Here is a 13889-nt window from a genome sequence, read left to right as displayed (position 1 = left end):
AGTGATACATCCTAGGTAGAAATCTCATTGGAGGGTAGAAGACAGTCAAGAAAGAAGAAGTCAGGAATAGACCCTGCGGTTCCATGCAGAGGTGACTGACGTATCTTTCAGCAGTGGTCTTGAACTAAACACGTACTGTCTCATCCTCCTTTGATGGCTTTGGTCTCACAACTAATTCTGCTGACTTCTCGCAAGCATGTCCCCATATTTACACTTGAGCAGCTTGGCTATGATCCGCCTACCTGGGATTTTGTTTTCATTTACCCTTTTGCAGTGTCACAGAGTACTTTGGAGCTGTGGTTTTCTGTTTTTAATCCAGTCTTAACAATTGTAAACCAGTTTCACTTCCATTTACATTTCTGCCCCCTTTTACTTCCACTTTCTTCTCCAGAAATTGTAAGCATATAAGTGGTAGGTGTGTCTCTTACTGTTTCTTAGTGGTCCAGTCCATTTTTCATCTTTAAATGAAAGTCTCCCCTAAACTATTTTCTGGTGAATTAATCCCCTCTTCTGCTGGGAGTAAACACGGCAAACTCACCACTGAGTTTTCAACACCTGATTATGGTTTGCTTGTAAAGCTCCAGCATCTCCACTCATTCTCTGCTGAAATACGTAGAACAAAGCACAGCTCCTCAAGGAGATGTTTGTCTTGAATCCCCTGTGGACCTCTCCCATTATGCGCTGTTTCTTTTGGATTTTTCTATCATCTCCTTCATTTTATGTGTTTTTTTTTTAACGGAGTGCCAGCTATTATGTCTAAAACATTTTCTAATTTAAACTCAGTGTTCTGTTATCCTTCCTGGGATGTAATTTCTATCATTTTGGCAAATCGTTAGGAGTCCTAAATCTGGAATCACCTTCATTATTTGAGGTTGAGATTACTTCAAGCTCATTTAAGTTATGGAAGCACTGCCTTCCATTTCCAGTTCTCTCTACTCCTTGAGTCAGCTGTTTAGAGAAGACATTGAAAGCACAAGGACCCTACCACTTCTTGTATTTGTTATAAAGGTGATTTGTTTAAATTTATTTTATATGCATTGGTATAAAGGTGTCAGAGCCCTGGAACTTGAGTTACAGAAGGTTGTGAGCTGCCATGTGGGTACTAGGAATTGAACCCAGGTCCTCTGGAAGAACAGCCAGTGCTCTTAACTACTGAGTCATCTCTCCAGCCTCTACTTCTTGTCTTTCTTGGCCATTGTCTACCATATTTGGGGGGAAATAGGACCTAAATTAAACATAACATCAAACAAAGAAGGGTTAAATTTGTTTCTTCTAAGACTCAAGTAGGTCTACTGACCCACCCTAGCCCTTTCCAAGACCACAGCTTAATCCAGGGATTTCTGATCATTAATTCAATTTTGATGAATGCTGTGGCTTAGTCTCCTCTCTTTCATTGTTTTACAAAGCAGTGCTGTCCACTGCTAATAACTCTGCTATTACATCAAAGAATTTGATTCATGTTTTCTGGGTTGGATTGCTGGAAAGTTTCTTTCTTCCTATGAGCTTAGAGACCAAAGAAAGCCTTCCTACTGCAGGACTTAGGCACAATTTTGTCTTGTTCAACTGTAGTGTTCTTGGTTACCTTTTCGTGAGGGTTTTTTTTTTTTTGTAACACACTTGAAATATTTAACATACAAAAGCAAAATTTAAGCTTAAAATTTTTATAGGAAAAAACTATTAATAAATAAAAGAACATACTTCCACTCCTGGAAATTATGCATTTTTGAAATGTTTTTCAAGATAAATAAAATAATTAATCTCTCTTCTTTTTTGTTATGTTCTAATAGTTTTATTGATGACTAATAAGCCTCCAATGAGTCAGCATACCATCACATGCTCGTATTGGGATGGGTAGGTAACCACAGCAGATATTTATTTTACACAAAGTTCTGGTGAGAGATGGGAGAGAGATAAAGGGAGAAAGAAAAAGAGAGAGTAGAGAGAGAGGGAGAAAGAGACTGATTTGCAAAATGCTAGCCATCCCAGGGCTTCTACTCATCAGTTGTGGAATCGCCTGCACAACTCACCTACTGACTCAGGATGAACGGAGTTTACAGTGGGTGTTGAATGAACAGGAAGAGCAGAAACCCAGACGAAAACCTATGGAACTAACTATGAGTTTTTAAATTGAAGCAAATCATTTTGTTTCTCTTTGTTGTTTTTGTTTGTTTGGTTGGTTTGTTTGTTTTGGTTTGGTTTGGTTTGGTTTGGTTGGTTGAGTTTTCAAGACAATGTTTCTCTGTAGCTTTGGAGTCTCTCCTGGAACTAATTCTTGTAGACCAAGTTGGCCTTGAACTCACAGAGATTCGCCTGCCTCTGCCTCCCAAGTGCTGGAATTAAAGGTGTGCACCACCACCACCACCTGGCCATTTTGTTTCTTTTTAAGATACACAGCCAAAGAGTTGGAATATGTAGGAAGAGACATGGGAGGTGCTCCAATGTCCTAGTAGTATCCTTCCAAATGGCTGCCTTCTGACTAGTAATGCATGCTTTAACTCTGAAAACAGTACTACTGTGTCAGAGACTGTGAGGAAACTGTGCAGGACATAGAGGGTTAAACCATAAAATACCAATAGATCAATCAGTAGCTTCAGTACCATTTCATCCCACCGCCAGAGCATGGCTACATAGCTGTAGCATAGATGAGTTGTTCAAGGGCCTTCCACATCTTTGCTGAAGTATTAGTACCTGCCTCGTTTGATCATGGTTGGTATTTTTTTCAACCTAAAGTATTCAGGGTCTGGGAGGTCTATCAGGTTATCTCTTCTTGGTTATATTTTTCTTCTCCAGGATGAATACTGCCCTGAAGGTCATCCTTCAGTCACGGTCCAAAATAGACCTTATGAGTTCTGCAGGAACAAGATGGTGCCATCAAATCCCTCCCTCAGGACTTGGAAAACGCTGCAGAAGAGGAAGAGAAAAGAGTTTAAGAGCCACAGAGGATGAAAGATACCTCAGGGAATCAAGGCCTTCTAGACGCAGCAGAGCTGGCACGCATAGGAATTCAGAGACTGTGGCAGCATGCGCAGGACCTGCCAGGTCTGCACAAGCTGGGGTCCTAGAGCCGAAAGAAAAAGAAACACATGCCCCATGCACAACCCAGAAACTATCTCCAATTGATAGCCACTTGCTAAAGAAAAATTAATTTTCTCCCAGAGAGTCTCACCGGGGAAACTATCTACTTATACTGCTAGGCTGTGTGCCAAGCAGTACACAGCCAGTACAAAACAAACTCAACAGCATCTTTGGATCTCTGTCTTGCAATGTTAACTCAGGGCACTCTTTTTCACCTTACAGGTCTTTTGCATATGTTATGGCTTCCAGTTCTGTGTTTCTTGTGGTAATTTTGTGTGTATCTGCATCTATACTTTTAAATTGAATTTTTTAAATTAAATTTAAATGATACATTTCATGAGCTTTATCTTCAGCTCTTTTTCCAGTTTGTTTTGCCCTATTCTGATTTGTTTGGGCTGTAGTTATTGTATTTTGTTTTTTTTTCTTCAAAGTTTATTAAATTATGAAAGTTTTCATTTCCGCCCCTCCTCCCCATACCCTCCCACTCCCCCCCCTCCCCCTCCTCCTCCCTCTCCATCCCTAAGAGCTGTCAGGGCTTCCAGCCCTGTGGGAAGTTCAAGTTCCTCCCCCCTCCCTCCAGGTCCAGGAAGGTGAGTATCCAAACAGACTGGATCCCAAAAATCCAGTATATGCAGAGGAAACAAGTCCCAGTGTCATTGTCAATGGCTTTTCAGAAAGGCTCCGGACCAGCCACATTCAGAGAATCCGGCCACATTCAGAAAATCTGGTTGGATCACATGCTCGTTCAGTCCCAGTCCAACTGGCCTTGGTGAACTCTCATTAGATCAGTCCCCTTGTATCAGTGGGTGATCGCACCCCTCGAGGTCCTGAGGGTTTTTTTTCATGTTCTTCCTCCTTCTGCTCCGCATTTGGACCATGGGGGGCTCAGTCTGGTGCTCCAATGTGGGTCTCCGTCTGTATCGCCATCCATCGTCCAATGAAGGATCTATGGTGATAAGCAAAATATACATCAGTATGATTATAGGCCAAGGCCGGTTCAGGCACCCTCTCCTCTGTCCAGAGAACAGTCTGGGGATCTCTCCTTGGACCTGGGATCCCATTTATAATCAAGTCTCTTGTAAACCCTAAAATGACTCCCTTAGTTAAGATATATTCTTCCCTGATCCCATATCCATCCTTCCTCCCTCCCCCCATCTCAGTCCCCCGAGTTTTCCCCATTCCTCCCCTACTCCCTTCTCTCTAACCCTCTCCCCTTCCAACAACCCTCCCACCCACCCCACCATGCACCCGAGGTTACCTGGGACTCTTGTCTATTTCCAATCTCCAGGAGGATAAGTACATGATTTTCTTCAGGTTCACCTTCTTATTTAGCTTCTCTAGGATCTCGAATAATAGGCTCAAAGACCTTTAATTATGGCTAGAATCCACTTATGAGTGAATACATACCATATTCCTCTTTTTGGGTCTGGCTTACCTAACTCAGTAAAGCGTTTTTTATGTCCATCCATTTGCATGCAAAATTCAAGATGTCATTGTTTTTTTACCGCTGAGTAAAACTCTAGTGTATATATGTTCCACACCTTCTTTAACCATTCTTCTATTGAGGGGCACCTAGGTTGTTTCCAGGTTCTGGCTATTACAAATAGTGCTGCTATGAACATAGTTGAACAAATGCTTTTGTGGTATGATAGGGCATCTCTTGGGTATATTCCCAAGAGTGGAATTGCTGGGTCTTGAGGAAGGTTGACTCCCAGTTTCCTGAGAAACCGCCACACTGATTTCCACAGTGGCTGTACAAGTTTGCATTCCCACCAACAATGGATGAGAGTTCCCCTCTCTCCACATCCTCTCCAGCATAGGCTATCATTGGTGTTTTTGACTTTAACTAATCTGACCGGTGTAAAATGGTATCTCATAGTTGTTTTGATTTGCATTTCCCTGATCGCTAAGGAGGTTGAGCATGACCTTAAGTGTCTTTTGACCATTCGGAGTTCTTCTGTTGAGAATTCTCTGTTCAGATCAGCACCCCATTTTTTAATTGGGTTAATTAGTTTTATTGTCTAGTTTCTTGAGTTATTTGTATATTTTGGAGATCAGGCCTTTATCTGATGAGGGGTTGGTGAAGATCTTCTCCCAGTCAGAAGGTAGCCTTTTTGTCTTACTGACGGTGTCCTTTGCTTTACAGAAGCTTCTCAGTTTCAGGAGGTCCCATTTATTCATTGATTCTCTTATTGTCTGTGCTACTGGGGTTCTACCTAGGAAGTGGTCTCCTGTGCCTATGTCTTGTAGACTACTTCCCACTTTCTCTTCTATCTGGTTCAAAGTGGTCAGATTAGTGTTGAGGTCTTTAATCCATTTGGACTTGATTTTTGTGCATGGTGATAGATATGGATCTACTTTCATTCTTCTACAGGTTGACATCCAGTTATGCCAGCACCATTTGTTAAAGATGCTTTCCTTCTTCCATTGCATACCTTTAGCCCCCTTGTCGAAAATCAAGTGTTCATAGGTTTGTGGGTTAATATCTGGGTCTTCTATTCGATTCCATAGATCGACTTCTCTGTTCTTATGCCAGTACCAAGCTGTTTTCAATACTGTAGCTGTGTAATAGAGTTTGAAGTCAGGGATGGTTATACCTCCAGACGTTCCGTTATTATATAAGATTGTTTTGGCTATCCTGGGTTTTCTGTTTTTCCATATAAAATTAATTATCATTCTCTCAAGGTCTGTCAAGAAGTTTGATGGGATTTTGATGGGGATTGCATTGAATCTATAGATTGCTCTTGGTAGAATTGCCATTTTTACTATGTTGATCCTCCCAATCCAAGAGCAAGGGAGATCTTTCCATTTTCTGGTATCCTCCTCAATTTCTTTCTTCAAAGACTTAAAGTTCTTGTCAAATAGGTCTTTCACTTCCTTGGTCAGAGTTATCCCAAGATATTTTATGCTATTTGTGGCTATTGTGAAAGGTGAAGTTTCTCTGATTTCCCTCCCTGCTTCTTTATCCTTTGTGTATAGGAGGGCAACTGATTTTTTGGAGTTGATCTTGTATCCTGCCACAGTACTAAAGGTGTTTATCAGCTGTAGGAGTTCTTTGGTAGAGTTTTTGGGGTCGCTCATGTATACTATCATATCGTCTGCAAATAACGAGAGTTTAACTTCTTCCTTTCCAATTCGAATCCCCTTGATCCCCTTATGTTGTCGTATTGCTATTGCTAGAACTTCTAGCACTATATTGAAGAGGTATGGGGAGAGTGGACAGCCTTGTCTTGTTCCTGATTTCAATGGAATGGCTTTGAGTTTCTCTCCGTTCAGTTTGATGTTAGCTGTCGGCTTGCTGTAAATAGCTTTTATTATATTTAGGTATGATCCTTGTATCCCCAATCTCTCCAACACCTTTATCATAAAGGGATGTTGGATTTTGTCAAATACTTTTTCAGCATCTAATGAGATGATCATATGGTTTTTTTCTTTCAGTTTATTTATATGATGGATTACATTGATGGATTTGCTGTATTTTGTCTTTTTTTATTATTATTCCTTATATGTCTGTTTTCTAACCACTGATGGCAGGCGTATGGAGCCAGATTTTGGGGTGGGTGTGGGAAAGAACTGGGAGAAGTGAGGGGAGGGAAAACCAGAACCAAAATATACTGGATCAAAAAGATTCTACTTTCCATCAAGGTGGGGAGAGTTTGCGAGTTCACGGTTAGGACAGTCGGACAGCAGACTGCCTAGTGAGATGGTGAGATCTCAGAACAAACAAGTGTTTCCTGCTGACAATACATGGCTGCCATCCCAGCAGCCCTGGAGGTGGTGGCTGGAGGTTCAGTAGTTCAAGACCAGTTGAATATAGCCATGTAATGGGCTCAGAGCCACCCTAGGCTACAGAAGAGCCTGTTTCAAAAAGATGTAAAAAGTTTATACTGAAATAGTTAATATTTAGAATAATAAATGCTTTAAAAGTACAACTCTTTGAGACAGTGCAGCCATTCAGGTATCTAGCCAGCCAGAATATCTTGCCACACCTACAACAGCCAAGGACTTCTACATTCATAATAACCTTTGGAAGCTATTTGCTTCTTAATATTTAATACAATTTTAATTTAAACATAACATTTTAATGTGATATAAAATAGGAATTTAATGGTCATTTAACTACTAGCAAGTACTGTGCTGGATCAGCAAATCAAAAAAAAAAAGTGCAGGAGGAGGTTTTTACCCCCAAGTAAAGACAAACAGCACAACACAAGCAAAAGCAGGCTTGAAAGACACAGTAGAGATCAAGAACACAGACGCTGAGGAAGAAGACGCATCTGCAGACATCAATTCTGCCCCGTTGCTAACAGAAAGGGTATAGACCTTTCTGTGTTTCTCCTAATCCACCCTAGCAAAAATAATAGATTACATGTATTGATTTCTGACTACCATATGGAACGGGCACCGTGTCGAATTCCTTAAATATCTTATTTAGTGTTCACAAAAACCCCTGAGGGTCAGGACTTTTTAAATTCCATTTTCTAGATAAAAGGGATTAAGAGATTGACTTGAGCTCTTGCTGCTGGAAACGCGGCGGAACACAATCCTGGACGTGTAACCGAAAGAACCAGCCCGGGCTGAACACTGCTCCCTGAACATCTGAGCCGGCTGCGCGTTTGGTACAGATGCAAACTCATCTTGAATGCAACTGACTGCAACGCTCTCTGTTTTCTCTGGGAACTCTTACTTTCTAAGTGTTAGCCCACTGTCTTTATTTTAAAACTTCCTCAAAGGCCTCGGGGCTCCTTCATTTCATAGACAAGACAGACTTAGTACCTCATCGTTCTTAACATGTAATTTTCACATGTAATAAGTGTTAATGTGGTTCTTATGACATGGGCTGCACATGCACTTTACTTAGGACATCCAAAACACACGTACTGGACCCCAACTGTGGCACAGCAATAATCTGGATTTTCTGGTGAATGCATGAAGTTCAGGACATAGTCCCTGCTCGAAAGTATAGTTAAACTGCGGAGAGGTGAAAAACAAACACATAAAAGGCAAATAGTTCAAGAGTTATTCTACCCACAAAATTAAAAACAAAGTTTACTGCAGGATTTTGTTGATGACTTGCTAGCTTGCAGAAGAGAAATGAAATTTTGTAGTTTTGTCTGTTTGGGGGTTTTGGTTTTTTAAGACAGGGTTCTCTGTATAGCCTGGCTGTTCTGGAACTCACTCTGTAAACCAGGCTGTCCCCAAACTCAGAGTTCCATCTGCCTCTGCCTCCCAAGTGCTGGGAATAAAAGTATGCACCACCACCTCCCAGCAGTTCTTTAGGGGTTTTTTTGCTTGTTTGTTTTGTTTTGAAGTGAGCCAGCAAGATGACCCAGAGAGCAAAGGGGCCTGAGGCCAAGAGTGAGGGTTTGAGTTCAATTCCAGCCACACTCAAGAGAGCGCTGAATCCTGTAAGTCAATCTCTGGCTCCCACTTGCATGCTTTGTCACAGGTGTGTGAGTGCGCATGCACGTGTTGTGTGTGCACTCATACATGCACTCAAAAAATGTAAAAAAAAATGTAATAAAAATGTTTCAAAACAGAAGTGTGAGGCCACTAAATAGTACTAACCCGAGTAGACGTCTTCAGTGAGAAGTGTGAGGCCACTAAATAGTACCAACCCGAGTAGACGTCTTCAGCGCGGGATCCTTCAGTGTCTATCATGCCATTATGCATTGAGTTCCAAAGAATTTCACAGGTGGTTTTCAAAAATATCCTGAAAAGTTCTAGGCTAAAATGCTAACATATGCCTCGATGTGATGATATCAGACGGTAGGCCCTATGAACTTTGCTGGGACAGGAGTATTCTGTCCGTGGATTAATGGTCTCATAAATTAACCAAAGCAAACTCTAACTTTTTTCCTCTTTTCAGGGTGGATAACTCAAGAAACAGGTACCTTTCTGAGAAGCAGGATGTGGGCCCTGACCAAACAATAAAACCTGGAGTCTTGAACTTGGGTGGCTCAACTATGAGAAATAACTTTCTATTGTTGATATCAGGTCTGGGTTATTTTATAATAGCAGCTCCAACAAATTCAGATAAAAAGGAACAGGAGGTTTGTGTGACTGCATTGTATCTCTGTGTGTGTGTGCCTGAGTACATGTGTATTGCATGCTTCTGCAGGAGAATGCACACATATATACATATGTGTGTATACATATGTATATATATATATATATATATATATATATATATATATATATATATATATATATTGTGTGTGTGTGTGTGTTGTTGACCAAGGTTTCTATTCCGCCCAGCCATTGTTCAGTTCCAAAGAAATCACACAGAGATCTCCATTAATTAACTTCCTGCCTGGTTGTCCCACCTATACTTCCTGCCTGGCTACAGGCCAATCAGAGTTTTATTGAAATAAATACAAGTAGCAGGATAAAAGATCATTGTCCCACAGCAGTGTGTATATATGGGGGGGGGGTACACACAGAGGCCAGAGATCAGCCTTGGATACTTGGATATTATGCAGTTCCTTAGTCATCTCCTTGGTTTGAGACAGGGTCTCTCATTGGCCTAGACATCATTCAGTAGGTTATGCTGAATAGTCAGTGATCCTCAGAAACACGTCTGCCTCTACTTTCTCAGCAATGGGGTTGTACGTGTCTAACTGTGCATGACTTTTTTTTACAGTGGGCACTAGGGTTCAAACTTGTGTCATCAAGTTTGCATGAAAAGTACTTTAATGATTAAGATATCTCCCCAGCCCGTTTTTTTTTCCTTTAAAATTTTAACGACTTAATTAATTAACTTATAGACAGTACCCTGAACTGTCCTCAAGCTTGAGATCTCCCTGCCTGCATCTTCCAAGTGTGGGGTCACATATGTAACCCACTACACTCAATCTAAGACTGCATTTCTTGGGGTGGAGGTGGGCTGTTTTATAGAAAAACTAAGAACTTTAAATACACAATAAAATGCAACAAACTCTGTGCTGGCTGGTTCTGTGTCAACTTGACCCAAGGGGGAGTCATCAGAGAAGAGGCAGCCTCCACTGCGAAAATGGTTTCAAAAGATCAGGCTGTAGGTAGACCTATAGGGAATTGTCTTAGTTGGGGTTTCTATCTCTGTGAAGGGATGCCATGACCAAGGCAACTCTTACAGAGAAGAAACATTTAATGGGGTGACTTTCAGAGGTTCAGTATACTACCATATGATATGATGATGCAGCAGGAGCTGAGAATGGAGCAGGAACATCTTGATCTTGAAGGCAACAGGAAGTAGAAACACTTGAGTATCCATGAGGTCTCAAAGCCCAACCTCACAGTGACATACTTCCTCCAACAAAGTCACATCTCCTAATAGTGCCACTTCCATACCACAGCAGACATTTTCTTGATTAGTAACTGATGCAGCAGGGCCCAGTCCAATGTGGGTGGTACCATCCCTGACCTGGTAGTCCTGGGTTCTGTAAGAAAGCAGGCCAAGCAAGCCCTGAGGAACAAGCCAGTAAGCAGAACTCATCCATGGCCTCAGTATCAACTTCAATTCCTGCCTTTGCTTCTCTCAGTGGACTATGATATGTAAGCTAAATAAACCCTCTTCATCCCAAGTCACTATTCGTCATGGTTTGTTACAGCAATAGTAGCTCTAAGATGAGGTCCACACCCCAGAGGCATGGATTATGTTGCTCATTAATGCCTTGGATGAGAATCAAGATACTGATAATGAATTTCCTCAAAAGAGATTCTCATCATCACTTTTAGAGGAACTGATGAATGCTCAGAGACAATTTTGTCATCATTAGATCCAGAGATGTTGATGTAGGAGTTGTAAGAGGCAGAAATAAACACTGTGATCTGGAATGAATCGGCCTCAAGCAAAAGATGGTGTTGAGCCAAGCTTTGGGATGTTAGAAACCCATCTACTAATGCTCGTTTGTTTTAGCCTAGGTGAAATTATTTGTTTCACCAGTTTTTAAGTTGGGTTTCTAGCTAGAAGGAAGGAAAGGGTGTCAATAAAAGAAAAAAAAAAGCAGCTCAGTGGTGGTGGCGCATGCCTCTCATCCCAGCATGCAGGAGGCAGGTGGATTTCTCTGAATTCAAGGCCAGCCTGGTCTACAAGAGCTTGTTTCAGGACAGGCTCTAGAGCTACACAGAGAAACCCTGTCTCAAAAAACAAAACAGAAAACCAGATGGAGTTATTCATACATCACCCACCTGGTGAGAAGCGCTGTAGGTATCTCTAGCATTTGAGAACTGCTGGGATGGCACGAATGGTTTCACACCAAATTTCCTCCCTTTCTTCCATGTGAGACTGTTCCATGCAGTTGCCTGACTGCTGTTACACATTCTGAACAAGTGTCTTCAAAGTTAGAACCAGCAGCCTTCTCACTGTGTTCAGGCTGTAACCCAACGTGCCTCAGACAGCATCAAGAGGAGTCAGTAGAAGAGCTGATGGAAACAGTAAAGCTGTTTCTTGCGTTCCTCAGGCAGCAAATGCTTGTGCTTCCTACCTGCCATTGTGACTCCTGAACTCTCTATGACCTAAAGTCTGTTGGTTACAACAAGAAAGACATGTCCCTCCCCCTACTATGTAAAAATAGTTACTTTTAGAAGTGAGTTCAGCGTTCTTGCTCTCCATTGTTCCCATGGAACAAGTTGTTGCAGGGTTCTTTAGAATGTTGGGTGAGACTTTGCCAGCTCTGTGTGCTTTCTCTGACCAATGTGCCCATTTTTCACAGGAAATACTTCCAGTTATCTGAGTCTACTCCCAGCTCTGTCTCGGTGCTCCTTCCCATAGAACCCCGCTGACACATCTGTGTTCCATATAGATGCCAACACAAAACTTTCTCTTTATGAGTGAGTTTGTCTGCATTAACATATTATATACCTGATGTGGGATTCCCCTCTGTATGCTACGAATATGTTTTATTGCCATTGGCTAATAAAGAAAATGCTTTCGGTCAATGGCTTAACAAAATATAGCCAGGCTGGAAAATATAGAGAGAGAGAAGGTGTAGCCAAGGAAACAGATGCTGGACAGAATCTTACCAGTAGGCCACAAGCACATATTGATGCACGGATTAATAGATATGGGTTAATTTAAGATATAACAGCTAGCCAATAAGAAGCGTGAGCTAATAGGCCAAGTAGTGTTGTAATAATATAGTTTCTGTGTGATTATTTCGGGACTGGGCATCTGGGAAGCAAACGAGCAGCCTCCACCTACATATACCCACCAAGATTCTCCAAACATGTCCAGTCCTGTTTAATCCCTCTTTAGACTCAAACTGAAACTTTTCTCAATAAAAATTCATAACATAGCTCTGTATATTAAAATAAAGACTGGGAGGCTATAATACATTCATAAAACACTCATTTAAGAATCCAGATTCAGTTCTGGAAAGGTGGCTCAGCCATTACCAGCACCTGACACTCTTGCAGAGGACCTAGGTTAGAAGTCCAGCACTCACATGTCAGCTTACAGCTGTCTATAACTTCAATTCCAGGGATCCAGAATCCTCTTCTTGCCTTTAGAGACAGTAGCCATGCAAGTGGCACACACGCATGCATGCAAACAAAACACTGATACACATAAAAATAAAAGTGTTTGAAAAAGAATAGAGGTTATAGTGCATAATACATTTATTTAATGGTAGAAAACTAATCTTTTTTAAACAAATGCTATTATTTTTTAAATATATGTATTGTTATTTCTGGGGTGGGACACGCCATGATGTATGTGTAGAGGTCAGAGGGACAACCTTTGGAAACCAGTTTTATCCTTCTCTATGGGTTACAGAGATCACATTTAAGAATTCAAATCAAGTTCAAATTCAATGCTCACATTCAAAAGTCGTCAGCTTTTAGCCACTGAGCCGTCTCCCTGGCTGGAAAACTAGCTTCAAACTCATGTATCTTGTAAATTGTAATGTAGATCTAAGATGCTACTGACTACAACCAGATTGGGGTTTTATCATTATTAGCTGGCTTCTTTGTTTGCATAAATGTATGACAGTTTGTTTGAAATAGTGTCTCATAGAGCCCAGGCTAACCTTGAATTCAATACAAAGTTAAGGATGACCCCGAACTTCTGATCCTCCAGTCTCCCACTCCAAAGTGCTAGGATTATAGGCATCCACCACTGCTCCTAGTTAATGCAGTGCTGGGGACTGAACTCGGAGACTTATGGATGTTAGACAAGCACGCTACCAGCTGAGCTACAGTAGCCCCAGCCCTCAGACTGTTATTTTTAGCATTGTTAAGAAACGTATCTTTAATTGGCTTATGGGTGCAATGCTAAACTGCAAGTATCTTGAGTCAGTGAAAAGCACTCTTAGGAGTTGTGGAAATTTGTCTGGAGTCAGACTACTATTTCCAGGAACATAAGTGTGCCTTAATAGATGATCAGACTCTAATTCCTGGGTGATTTTTCTTGCCATGTGATAATTCACAATTAAATGAGCAATATTTAATTTAAAATGTTAATAGCCAAATATTGGAGAACAATACAGTGTTTTTAAAAAACTTCAAATTAATAAGCTATAAAATTGGCTTACATTAAAAAAGTGGTATATAACAGAATTTTTGACATTTGATAAATGGGGGAATTTTCAACTTTAGAAATCTGGAAATTAGTTGTAGAATTGGAAATACGATGTCGCTGAGTCGAGGACCCTCATATTTCTGAAGATGGCCATGAAATCCAACAGGTAAGATAGCATGACTGTTCAGTGAGGGGGACTTGGGGTCATGGGTCATCTTTGCTCCAGTGTCTCAGACCCCCTCACATCTGTCCACTGCTCTGCCGGGCAGATCTTCCACTTTCTGTTTCAGGGGAATTGATTCCTTCCAGAGAAAAT

Source organism: Myodes glareolus, chromosome 2, assembly GCF_982192425.1.
Source record: "Myodes glareolus chromosome 2, mMyoGla1.1, whole genome shotgun sequence".
Taxonomy (NCBI): domain Eukaryota; kingdom Metazoa; phylum Chordata; class Mammalia; order Rodentia; family Cricetidae; genus Myodes; species Myodes glareolus.
The sequence above is the reverse complement of the archived record's forward strand: the minus strand, read 5'-3'. Positions refer to the sequence as shown.